Consider the following 14,190-nt stretch of genomic DNA (forward strand, 5'->3'; position numbering starts at 1 on the left):
TTTAAAACCACGAGTGCGAGAATGCAGAGGAGCAATGAAGAGCAAACACGGGATATTGGGGACATCTTCAAGGAACATGGCAAGTTAAAGAGGAGCTACACCGAACCTTTAGAACGAGCTTTGGTAAGTAACACCCTTTCAATTACTTTTGTTTAGCCTCGTGTTCTTCGATGTGTATATGTTGTAGTTTCTGTTTCTCTTAGCCTCGTGTTTTCGATGTGTAATAAGAAGAGTCTTAATCATCATAATGCTTTCGTTTTTAGCTTGATGTAGGAAGTGGGTGTTCTCACCTTGGAGTCTGTTTTTATATTTCTCCTTTTGAATTCACTTCTCTGAGTCCTGTTTATCTGTCTTCTACTAAATGGATCTAGGTTGCTCTGAGTATTGATCTAAAAAAGAAGTAACTTCATGTCAGGATGCAGTTCTTGCGAGGAGGGAAGTATGGTCAACCTCGAGATTGTGTTTCCAAAATGAGGCTGGATTACACACAAGGTGCCCTCAGGGAGTCCTTGATTATGGGGTCCTCGGGCGTCCGGGCTATGCAACATGGGCCGGACTGATGGGCCGTGAAGATACAAGATAGAAGGCCTTCCCCCGTGTCCGGATGGGACTCTCCTTTGCGTGGATGGCAAGCTTGGCATCCGGATGAGTAGTTTCCTTTCTCTGTAAACCGACTATGTACAACCCTAGGTCCCTCCGGTGTCTATATAAACTGGAGGCTATCACAAATCATATAGGCTAGACATCTAGGGTTTAGCCATTACGATCTCGAGGTAGATCAACTCTTGTAACCCCTATACTCATCAAAGTCAATCAAGCAGGAAGTAGGGTATTACCTCCATTAAGAGGGCCCGAACCTGGGTAAACATCGTGTCCCCTGTCTCCTGTTACCTTCGATCCTCAGACGCACAGTTCGTGACCCCCTACCCGAGATCAAGCGGTTTTGACACCGACGTTGGTGCTTTCATTGAGAGTTCCACTGTGCCGTCGACAGAAGGTTTGATGGCTCGTTCGATCATATACAACAATGCTGTTTCGGGGAAGACTTTTCTCCCGGTCAAATTTTCGTATTCGACGGCTTTGCGCTGCATGCCAACTCGATTGGCCAACTTGAACAGATCGACAGCTACACCCCTGGTCATCAAATCAGTTTTGGAAATCTAAATTATGTCGCTGATATCCGAGGAGACTTGATCTCTGAAGGGTTCATGGCCCCGACCACCGCTCTGGCCTTAGATCCGGAGAAAACCACTGGGTCCGAAGAGGGGAGCCTGGAGCCCACCGGACTCACCGCAATTATGGAGATTACTACCGGAGATCCAGAGGGGATTGTGTCATCGGCAAGCCCGGAGTAAAACCGGATTCCCCTTATCATTGGAAAGCCGGACTCATCCCCGGACGCTAATTCCGAACTCTCGAGATCTACGACAGGTGAGCACGGCCAGGAGGCTCCTGCCCTTCCTAGCTCCATGGACTCTCGGTTCCCCATCCAAACCTCGCTCCTAAACGAGGCTTTGGACCTAATGTGATCCCTCGCCATTACACAATCACCTCCGAACTATGCCCAGCCCGGACTAGGGGCTGAAAGCGGGGAATTTTACGTTCCACCCACCACCCACTTGATAGCCACTGTCGAGGATTTAACCGACATGCTAGACTACGCCTCCGAAGACATCGATGGCATGAACGACGATGCCGAAGACGAACAAGGCCAAGACCCTCCATTTCCTGGACGTTGTACGACCATCTCCACATATCACGTGTATATGGTGGACACACCCAAAGAGGATGACGGCGACGGCAGGAAGGATCCGGTTGAGGACAAGCCTGCTGAGGCACCACCAAAGCGTCGATGTCAGCGGCGCCGCTCAAAATCGCGTCGCGAAAAAGACAGCAACACCGGCACCAAAGACAATGACACTCCGGAGATCGCCGAAGACCCCGATGCTCCCATCGAGCCAACATCCGAACATGATGATTGGGAGGAGGGGCAAGTTAACCCTGACGATCTGGTCGGGAACGAGGACTCGGAGGATAGTAACTATCTACCAATCTCCGAGGATGATGTGAGCCTGGGCGACGAAGACTTCATCGTGCCAGAGGAACCACTTGAGCAGGAGCGCTTTAAGCGCCAGCTAATCGCTACTGCGAGAAGCCTAAAAATGAAGCAGTAACAACAGATGGACCCAGGTCTTGGCTGCCGAAGAGTATGGCCTTCAACACCCAGCAAAGAGTTATCCGAAGCGTCGGCTACTACCGCAATTTGACGACGAGGCCCTCGAGCCCATACCATCAAGACATGACCATGCTGATGAACCAGACCGGCCACCACGTGGGTGCCGCACCACCTCGCCGTAGAGGCAGAGAGATAGCGGCTCCAGGATACACCTACAACCTACAATAGGACCTGGACAATAGAGCAGGCCAAGCCAGATCAATCTATGGATCAGGGGGGCATGCCCCAACGCGAGAAGACAGCCATCAGGCCTGGCGTGATAGGCATAACCTCACCCGGGCCGAAAACCGCATACGGACTTCATCTGAACTGCGTCGTGACGTCGCCCAATACAGAGGCACCACACACCCCTTATGCTTCACCGATGAGGTAATGGAGCACCAGTTCCCAGAAGGGTTTAAACCTGTGAACATTGAATCATACGATGGAATGACGGATCTCGCAGTATGGGTCGAAGATTTTCTTCTCCACATCCACATGGCTTGCCGTGATGATCTCCATGCCATCAAGTACCTCCCCCTAAAACTCAAGGGACCAGCACGACACTAGTTAAACAGCCTCCTAGAAAACTCTATTGGTAGCTGGGAAGATTTGGAGGATACCTTTAGTGAAAACTTCCAAGGTACCTATGTTCGGCCTCCAGACGCCGATGACCTTAGTCACATAGTCCAGCAACCCGGAGAGTCAGCCCGGAAACTCTGGACCAGGTTCTTAATTAAAAAGAACCAAATTGTTGATTGTCCGAACGCCGAAGCCCTCACGGCCTTTAAACACAGCGTCCGGGATGAGTGGCTCGCTCGACACCTCGGCCAAGAAAAACCGAAGTCCATGGAAGATCTTGCCGCACTCATGACCCACTTTTGCGCGGGAGAAGATAGCTGGCTAGCTCGCAGAAGCAACAACACCAGCGACCCTGGCACCTCTAAAGCCAGAGACAACAATGGTAGGCCACGACGCAACAAACACAAGCGTCGAAGCAACAATGAAGATACCGAAGATATGGCGGTCAACGCCGGATTCAGTGGCTCTAAACCCGATCAGCGGAACAAGCCATTCAAAGGAAACAAAGATGGTCCATCCAGTTTGGACAGAATACTCGATAGGCCTTGCCAGATTCATGGCACCCCTGACAAGCCTGCCAATCATACCAATGGAAATCGTTGGGTCTTTAAACAGGCCGAGATGCTAAACACCGAACATAAGGGGAAAGGGCCGCCCAGCGAGGATGACGATGAAGAGCCTCGCCCACCAAACACAGGGGGACAGAAGAAATCCCCCCGCCCAAGGAAAAAACAGTGAATATGATATATGTTACACATATCCCCAAGAGGGAGCGCAAGAGTGCACTAAGGGACGTCTATGACATACAGCCAGTCGCCCCAAAATTTAACCCATGGTCAGCCTGTCCGTTCACTTTCGATCGCAGAGACCATCCGACCAGTATCCGTCATGGAGGTTCGGCAGCATTGGTCCACGATCCAATTATCGACAGATTCCATCTCACGCGAGTCCTTATGGATGGCGGCAGCAGTCTTAACCTGCTTTATCAGGACACTGTCCGCAAATTGGGTATTGATCCGTCAAGAATCAAGCCCACGAAAACCACCTTTAAAGGAGTGATACCCGTCATAGAGGCCTACTGCACAGGGTCAACAATGCTGGAAGTAGTCTTCGGTTCACCGGATAATTTCCGAAGCGAAGACTTGATATTTGACATTGTCCCCTTCCGCAGTGGCTATCATGCACTGCTCGGATGAACCGCTTTCGCCCGTTTCAATGCAGTCCCGCACTACGCTTATCTAAAGCTTAAGATGCCTGGACTACACGGCGTCATAACAGTCAACGGAAACATGGAGCGCTCCCTCCGTACTGAGGAGCATACCGCAGCCCTCGCAGCCGAAGTACACAGTGGCTTTATCAAGCCGAATACTACATCGTGTAGCGACCAGACCTCAAACAGTCTGATCTACCGTGCACCAGTGTCATCCCTGGATCAGTAATGCTGACACGCACAGTACTTGGAGGATTTATAACAGAGTAGCAATCACACACTTATTACATCGAGTATCTCAAGAGAGAAATAAGTATGACAAATATGGCTTAAGGCCATCTAAAACGATAACAGCGGAAGACTTGGAAGATAAGTGAGTCCATCAACTCCAACGGCATCACTGAGTATAAGACCACGACCTAAGGCACCTTACTCGTTGTCTGAAAAGTCTGCAACATGAAACGTTGCAGCCCGAAAACGGGTCAGCACATGGAATATGCTGGCAATGTAACACATAGAGAGTAATGAACAGAATAATGCTATACTACATGCATATATGGCTGGTAGAACGCTCTATGGTTACAGTTTTGCGAAAAGCCAATTTTTCCCTACTGCAAAGGAATAAATTTATTTAACTATCATGGTGGTTGTTAAACATTGAGAATGGTTGACAGCATTCTCAATCCCAATTAAGTATCATCATCAAAACCCAACAAATTTAATTAAAGTAACATGATGAGATTCACATGATAAGCCAGATACTAGATACTCAAGGTGTCCATAACCGGGGACACGGCTAACCATGATTAGTTTATACACTCTGCAAAGGTTTGTGCACTTTTCCCCACAAGACTCGATCTCCTCCGTTAGATTTCTTGCACTACATGGTGTTCGAGAAACGGATGACCGAGACACAGTCTTTCAGAAGCGTTAGCACCTTATGATGGGTAGACAGTACCACCTACATCCCCTACATCTGCTAGTCCACCACTGTAAGAGTTCACACGACCTACTCAACTATGCTAGAGCCCATAATAGCTTGTGGCTGCACACGGAAGTTTCTAGCATGAATAATCTCATGATCCCTTTGAGCCTGGGTGGCGGTCCAAAGAAAAACAAGCAATCCTGGAATACCCAAGTACCTCAATCCACCCAGATGTGTGTTTTAGTTGCCACCTTAAGTTTAACAATTAATTAACAATCTCACATATTTCATGGTAACACTCAAACCCAATCCACGTCTACTAGCATAGCATAATGATATAAGAAAACGTAGAAGTAACTCCCAAGGGTTTGATAATAAACAGGGCAATAGGTACTACCTCATCTACTTCCCAGAACCCACAATTTAATTAGATCCTAATCATGCAATGTTCGAGGGTTGATCTAATGCAATAAAACTGGGTAGTAAAAGAAGTATGATCGAAGTGTTACTTGCCTTGCTGATGATCCGTGAAACCTAGAGATTCGAAGTAGCAAGCGGCGCACTCCGGGTACTCTATCGCAAACAAACAAGCATACAGTAAGCACTCAACTAATGCACAAGTAAAACTCAAATAAAAGATCTAACCAGAAAGTTCAACTTAAGAACTCCGGTTTGCAAAAGAATCAAATCAAACGAAGCAACGAAAGTCAAACGGCGAAAGAAGCAAGCTTCGTTTATTAATCTGGATCTAGGTCAAATTTTACAGTAGCAAAAACTTGTTTGAGTTGGTTAAACGGAAAGAGAATTTCGAAACGAAACTCTAGGCGCTTGAATCGCCTGATTCCGATAAACGAGCGAAAAGTTAAACTAAAACGAAAAACAGATCAGAAATTGCGATCGGGAAAAATCATGGAAAATCCGACGAAAAAGAGAACTGACGAACAGTTAATCGAACGGACGTTCGTTAACAGCAACTAAATGGTGAACACGTTCGTTAAAACGAACGGACCGGCGAACGTTCACTAACTAACTAAACCGGAAAAAAATAAACCGATCTATAAAAATAAATAAACCTAGGGTTTCAAAATAAACCGAATCGGTTTTTCGGCGAAAACTGGCTCGGCGGCTACCTCGGTCTGGCGGGATTCCGGCGGGGTCAGGCGGGGCTCCGGCGGGCTTCAGGAGAGGGCGGCAAGGGGCGGCGGGGTTCGGCGTCGGGGCGGCGGCTTCCCGCGGCGGGGGCGGCGTCGAGCTTCTCCGGCGACTCGGTCGGGGCTTCGGGCGGCGGCGGCTCCGGTCAGGGTGGCGGGGAAGGGGGCGGCGGCGGCGGTATATATAGGTGGGAGGGGGGCTTCGGCTTGGGGGAGGGGTAAAGCGGCGGGGCGGCGTGGTCCTCCCGGACTCGGGCGGCGGCGCGGCTTCGGTCTCCAGGTGGGAGACGACGACGGGGGCATGGGCCGGCATGGCTCAGCTGGGCCTCGGCCCAGTCGGGAGCGGAATCTCTTTTTTTTTTGAATAATTCCGCCGAAACTAAAAAAATCCTAGAAAAATAAATAAAAATCTAAAAATGCCAGAATAATTTTTCACCGTCTAATTAAAATAGTTAGAATGAGATGAACATTTTCTTGGCCTTAAAAATGCAGTTTTGAAAACATGCAAATTTTCTAATGCAAATAAAATTGCAAATAAAAATCCGATAAAATCAAATATTTGATTTTAATATTTTTCCTCCAATATTTTAATTATTTTTGGAGAAGTCATATTTTCTCCTCTCATATATTTTAATATGAAATATTTTTCAGAGTAAAAAATAATTAAAACCAATAATCCTCGTTTCATTATTTGATAAAAATCAAATATGAAAACCGGGAAAATCCCCAACTCTCTCCGAGGGTCCTTGAGTTGCTTAGGATTTCGAGGATTTGCCAAAATGCAATAAAATATGCTATGCAATGATGATCTAATGTATAACATTCCAAATTGAAAATTTGGGATGTTACAAACCTACCCCCTTAAGAGGAATCTCGCCCTCGAGATTCGGGTTGGCTAGAAAATAGGTGAGAGTGGTCCTTCCGTAGATCTTCCTCTTGCTCCCAGGTGGCTTCGTCCTCGGTATGGTGACTCCACTGAACTTTGCAAAACTTGATAACCTTGTTGTGGGTGACTCGACTGGCATACTCAAGAATCTTAACTGGTTTCTCCTCATAGGTCAAGTCACTATCCAGCTGAATCTCTTCCAATGGCACCGTATCTCTCAGTGGTATCTCAGCCATCTCTGTGTGGCACTTCTTCAACTGGGAAACGTGAAATACATCATAAACTCCTGACAATCCTTCAGGCAATTCCAGCTTGTAAGCAACTTCTCCCATACGCTCCAAAACTTTGTATGGTCCTACAAAACGTGGCGCTAACTTTCCCTTAACTCCAAAGCGCTTAACTCCTCGAAGTGGTGATACTCGTAGGTAAACTCTGTCTCCGACTTCGTAAACTGTCTCCTTGCGTTTAGAATCCGCATAGCTCTTCTGCCTGGATTGGGCTACCTTGAGTCTATCGCGAATCAACTTCACCTTCCGTTCAGACTCTTTAATCAAATCTGGTCCAAACAACTGGCGGTCTCCAACTTCGTCCCATAACAATGGTGTTCTACACCTCCTTCCGTACAAAGCTTCGAAAGGGGCCATCTTAAAACTGGATTGATAACTGTTGTTGTAAGAAAACTCTGCATACGGCAAATTGTCGTCCCAACTAGATCCATAATCTAGCGCACAAGCTCTCAGCATATCTTCCAAAATCTGATTGACTCTCTCGGTCTGTCCGTCTGTCTGTGGGTGAATGGTTGTACTGAACTCTAGCCTGGTACCCAAAGTTTCATGTAACTGATTCCAAAGCTTTGAAGTAAACTGGGTTCCTCTATCTGATACAATGGTCCATGGAACTCCATGCAGACATACGATCCTGGTCATGTATATCTTTGCCAACTTAGCACTGCTGTAAGTGGTCTTCACTGGTATGAAATGAGCTACTTTCGTTAAACGATCGACTACAACCCATATTGAGTCATAGCCTGAACGAGTCCTTGGCAATCCAGTGATAAAATCCATTCCTAACTTGTCCCACTTCCATTCGGGTATCGGCAATGGCTGTAACAGTCCTGCTGGCTTCTGATGCTCTGCCTTCACTCTCTGACATACATCACAAACTGCTACATACTCTGCAATATCTTTCTTCATTCTGGTCCACCAGAAAGTATCCTTCAAATCCAAATACATCTTGGTATTTCCTGGGTGAATCGAATACGGTGAATCATGGGCCTCTTGCAGAATCAACTTCCTAATCTCGGGGTCGTTAGGCACATAAACGCGGTCCTCAAACCATAAGGTATCGTGCTCGTCCTCACGAAATCCCTTGGCCTTTCCTTTTCTCATGTTCTCCTTTATCTTGGCAATCTCCTTGTCAGTCTTCTGAGCTTCCCTGATCTTATCCATCAGAGTAGACTGAATTTCTAATGCTGCTACATAGCCTCTCGGAACTATCTCCAAACATAGCTCGCGAAGATCCTCGGCTAATTCTTTCGGTAACTCTCCGGTCATGAGTGTGTTGACATGGCTCTTGCGGCTCAACGCGTCTGCTACTACGTTAGACTTTCCGGGGTGATAATGCAATCTCATATCATAATCCTTTATGAGCTCCAACCATCTCCTTTGCCTGAGATTCAACTCCTTCTGCGTGAAGATGTATTTCAAACTCTTGTGATCCGTATACACCTCACAGTGGTTTCCGATGAGAAAATGTCTCCATGTCTTTAGCGCATGTACTACGACTGCTAACTCCAAATCATGCGTAGCGTAATTCAGCTCATGGGGCTTAAGCTGTTGTGAGGCATATGAAACAACTCTTCCTTCCTGCATCAGCACTGTTCCAAGTCCTCGACGTGAAGCGTCGCAGTAAACTTCATAATCCTTGCGCTGATCTGGCAAAATCAACACTGGTGATGTAACCAAATGTTTCTTCAATTCCTGAAAACTAGCTTCACATTCCTCAATCCAATTGAACCTGGTGTCTTCCTTCAACAGCTCTGTCATGGGTTTTGCAATCTTCGAGAAATTCTCAATGAATCTCCGGTAGTATCCTGCGAGTCCAAGAAAACTTCGGATTTCTCCAACTGACGTGGGTGATTCCCAGCTTGTTACTGTGTCAACTTTGGTGGGGTCTACTGCTATTCCTTCTCCGGATATAACGTGTCCGAGGAATCCAACTTCCTTCAGCCAAAACTCACATTTGCCGAACTTGGCGTATAACTGATGTTCTCTGAGGTTCTCAAGTACCAAACGCAAATGCTCCTTATGCTCCTCTTCGTTCTTTGAGTAGACCAAAATGTCATCAATGAACACTACGACGAACTTATCCAAAAACTCCATAAACACTTTGTTCATCAGGTTCATGAAATAGGCAGGGGCGTTAGTCAGACCAAATGACATAACGGTATACTCATATAGCCCATACCTTGTGCTAAAAGACGTCTTAGGTATATCCTGCTCTCGAATCTTCAACTGATGGTATCCCGATTGCAGATCGATCTTGGAAAATACCTTAGCTCCTTGCAATCAGTCAAACAAATCATTGATCATCGGCAGTGGGTACTTGTTCTTGATGGTCACTTCATTCAGTCCTCGATAATCAACAACCATCCTTAACGATCCATCCTTCTTCTCCACTAGAAGCACTGGCGATCCCCAAGGTGAAGAACTTGAGCGAATATAGCCTTTATCTAGTAACTCCTTAATCTGCTTCTTAATCTCCTCCAAATCTTTTGCGGGCATTCTGTACGGTCTCTTAGATATTGGCCCTGTGCCTGGCAAAAGCTCAATCAAAAACTCAATGTCTCTATCCGGTGGCATGCCTGGCTACTCTTCTGGAAATACATCCGGGTAATCCTTCACCACTGGTACTTCCTCCTGTACAACTCCTGATAAGGAATTTACTTGAGTCCTCTTCGGCACATGCCGGGATACATACTTAATCCTTCTTCCTTCTGGGGTGGTAAGCAAAATCGACTTACTGACGCACTCAATGTTCTCTCCATACTTCGATAACCAATCCATGCCTAATATCACAGCCAATCCTTGCGATTCCAGTACTATTAGGTCCGAGGGAAACACGTAGTTACCAATCCTTAATGGTAACCGATCACACCATAAACTAGCCATATACTCTGCTCCTGGCGAGGTTACTAACATGGGTGACCTAAGGGCTTGGGTTGGCAGTTTATACTTATCCACAAATCCCCTTGATATGTATGAATGCGATGCACGAGTATAAAAAAGAACGAGTGCAGTAAATGACTTAACCAAAAACTTACCTATTACTGCATCTGGCTGAGCTTCAACCTCCTCCACGCTAACATGGTTCACATGTCCTTTGTTGAAAGGGTTCGGCTTCTTCCCAAAGCTTCCATTGCCATTTCCATCTTTAGCTTCGGGACATTCATTAGCATAATGCCCAGTCTTCTGGCACTTGTAGCAAGTGACTTGGCTCAGATCTCTCTTAACGGGGGTAGATGGGTTATTACGGTTCTGTCCGTTGCTTCCTCCATTCCCATTACCATTCTTGGGTCCACTATGGTTGTGCGAACTTCCTGCTCCATGGGTATGCTGAAAAGATCCTCCCGAATTTGGGGTAAAACGTGACTTCTGATGTGCTCCAGAATTGTACTTCCCTTGTCCATACTTCCTCTTGCGGCTTTCAATCTGCTGCTGCTTCCCTTCAATCATGAGAGCTCTATCTACCAACTCCTGATAGTTGTCGAAGGTTGCTACCATCAACTGCATACTCAGCTCATCATTCAGTCCTTCCAGAAACTTCTCCTGCTTGGCTGCATCTGTAGCAACGTCATCTGGAGCATAACGTGCTAACTTACTAAAGTCCTCCACATACGGGCCTACGGTGCGTCCTCCTTGGCGTAGGTTGCGAAACTCACGCTTCTTCATAGCCATAGCACCTGCTGAAACATGGGCAGTACGGAAAGCTTGCTGAAACTGGTCCCATGTGACAGTGTCAATAGGGTGTGTGGCTGTGTAATTCTCCCACCATGATGCTGCGGGTCCATCAAGCTGATGTGCGGCAAAACGCACTCTCTCCGCATCTGTGCATCCTGCAGTGGTCAACTCCCTTCCAACTTTGCAGAGCCAATCATCTGCAACAATCGGCTCGGTGCTGCTGGAAAACACCGGCGGATTCAGTCTCAAGAAACCGGTTAAGTGATCAACAGGGGGTGGTGGTGGGTTGTTGTTGTTGTTGTTGCCTTGGTTCTGTACTAACACTTGCATTAGGGCACTCTGCTGCTGAATCAACTGAGTGATCTCCGGTGGGAAAACAAATCCGGTGTCGCGTCTCGGAGGCATCTGATAGGTTTAGAAAAGATGAGAATTTAGAATAGAATGAGGTCTAGAGAGAAAACACTACCCATATGCTCATGAGACAAACACAATCAATATCACTCAATCAATTCAAACAACGCATACAATCGATCTAACTATCGTTACAAAGTACTCGGACTATACTATATACATGGGGGAATACTACTACTGATTATGGTGGTCTACTAGAAATTTTGTTCGGTCGAAGACTCCATGATATCCGCTCCAGCTTCATCAACAAAATCATCTTCACTGGGGTCCGAGTCGGTGTCGTCGATGATGATGTAGTTATCCGGGCAAGCGCAATCATCATCTTCTCCTCCTGGTGCTGGGTCTCCCATGAATACTCCGATCTTCTTTATCAGGTCGTCATTCTTCTCCACCAGTGCGACGATTTCCTCCATATATCCTCGCGTGTAGCCTTGATTTCTTCCTCCAACTCCGTGATCTTGGTCAATGCCTTCTTTAGATCTATCATGTCTGCGCACATCTGGTTCTCCTGGCGACGAATGTGTTGGTTTTGCTCCTGGATGAAAGCTGCAATTGATCCATCCTTCTTGGTGCTGATCATCTCCCATTGCTCATCTCGGCGTCCACAAATCTGATAAATAGTATCCTTAAGCTCCCTGTGGTAGACTTCTCCAATGCGTCCCGTAGTGATGTGGGCTGCCATGCTCTTCCCTAAACTCCAGGTTGGTGCATCAAAGGAAAACTCTATAGGCTCAGTGACTGGCGTAAACGTCCTTCCTGGAACTTGAACTTGAATCTTCCAGCGCTCCTCTTCTGGTAGTGTGGCGTTGTAGGTCCCGGTGAAGCTTGGTATTCCGATGTTCAGGTACTTAGTGACTTGCTTCAAGTGTCGTCCAAAAGGTGTATCTTCATCTGGTTGCATGAACTTGTTCCTTGCATCCGCCATTCCTAAAAGAGTAGAAAATGGAGAGGAGTAAGAGATGAGAAGAGAGTAGTGTTCTAGGGTTTAAGCTTAGTCGTCGTGTCCTACAGTCAGCGTGTGCTCTGATACCACCTTGTAGCGACCAGACCTCAAACAGTCTGATCTACCGTGCACCAGTGTCATCCCTGGATCAGTAATGCTGACACGCACAATACTTGGAGGATTTATAACAGAGTAGCAATCACACACTTATTACATCGAGTATCTCAAGAGAGAAATAAGTATGACAAATATGGCTTAAGGCCATCTAAAACGATAACAGCGGAAGACTTGGAAGATAAGTGAGTCCATCAACTCCAACGGCATCACTGAGTATAAGACCACGACCTAAGGCACCTTACTCGTTGTTTGAAAAGTCTGCAACATGAAACGTTGGAGCCCGAAAACGGGTTAGCACATGGAATATGCTGGCAATGTAACACATAGAGAGTAATGAACAGAATAATGCTATACTACATGCATATATGGCTGGTAGAAGGCTCTATGGTTACAGTTTTGCGAAAAGCAAATTTTTCCCTACTACAAAGGAATAAATTTTATTTAACTATCATGGTGGTTGTTAAACATTGAGAATGGTTGACAGCATTCTCAATCCCAATTAAGTATCATCATCAAAACCCAACAAAATTAATTAAAGTAACATGATGAGATTCACATGATAATCCAGATACTAGATACTCAAGGTGTCCATAACCAGGGACACGGCTAACCATGATTAGTTTATACACTCTGCAGAGGTTTGTGCACTTTTCCCCACAAGACTCGATATCCTCCGTTAGATTTCTCGCACTACATGGTGTTTGAGAAACGGATGACCGAGACACAGTCTTTCAGAAGCGTTAGCACCTTACGATGGGTAGACAGTACCACCTACATCCCCTACATATGCTAGTCCACCACTGTAAGAGTTCACACGACCTACTCAACTATGCTAGAGCCCATAATAGCTTGTGGCTGCACACGAAAGTTTCTAGCATGAATAATCTCATGATCCCTTTGAGCCTGGGTGGTGGTCCAAAGAAAAACAGGCAATCCTGGAATACCCAGGTACCTCAATCCACCCAGATGTGTGTTTTAGTTTCCACCTTAAGTTTAACCATTAATTAACAATCTGACATCTGTCATGGTAACACTCAAACCCAATCCACGTCTACTAGCATAGCATAATGATATAAGCAAACGTAGAAGTAACTCCCAAGGGTTTGATAATAAACAGGGCAATAGGTACTACCTCATCTACTTCCCAGAACCCACAATTTAATTAGATCCTAATCATGCAACGGGGCGGCGGCGGCGTCGAGCTTCTCCGGCGGCTCGGTCGGGGCTTCGGGCGGCGGCGGCTCCGGTCGGGGTGGCGGGGAACGGGGCGGCGGCGGCGGTATATATAGGTGGGGGGGGCTTCAGCTTGGGGGAGGGGTAAGGCGGCGGGGCGGCGTGGTCCTCCCGGACTCGGGCGGCGGCGCGGCTTCGGTCTCCAGGTGGGAGACGACGACGGGGGCATGGGCCGGCCTGGCTCGGCTGGGCCTCGGCCCAGTCGGGCGCGGGATCTCTTTTTTTAATAATTCCGCCGAAACTAAAAAATATCCTAGAAAAATAAATAAAAATCTAAAAATGCCAGAATAATTTTTCACCGTCTAATTAAAATAATTAGAACGAGTTGAACATTTTCTTGGCCCTAAAAATGTAGTTTTGAAAACGTGCAATTTTTCTAATGCAAATAAAATTGCAAATAAAAATCCGATAAAATCAAATATTTGATTTTAATATTTTCCTCCAATATTTCAATTATTTTTGGAGAAGTCACATTTTCTCCTCTCATATATTTTAATATGAAATATTTATCGGAGTGAAAAATAATTAAAACCAAAAATCCTCGTTTCATTATTTGAT

The sequence above is a fragment of the Triticum aestivum genome, chromosome 3D, assembly GCF_018294505.1.
Source record: "Triticum aestivum cultivar Chinese Spring chromosome 3D, IWGSC CS RefSeq v2.1, whole genome shotgun sequence".
Taxonomy (NCBI): Eukaryota; Viridiplantae; Streptophyta; class Magnoliopsida; order Poales; family Poaceae; genus Triticum; species Triticum aestivum.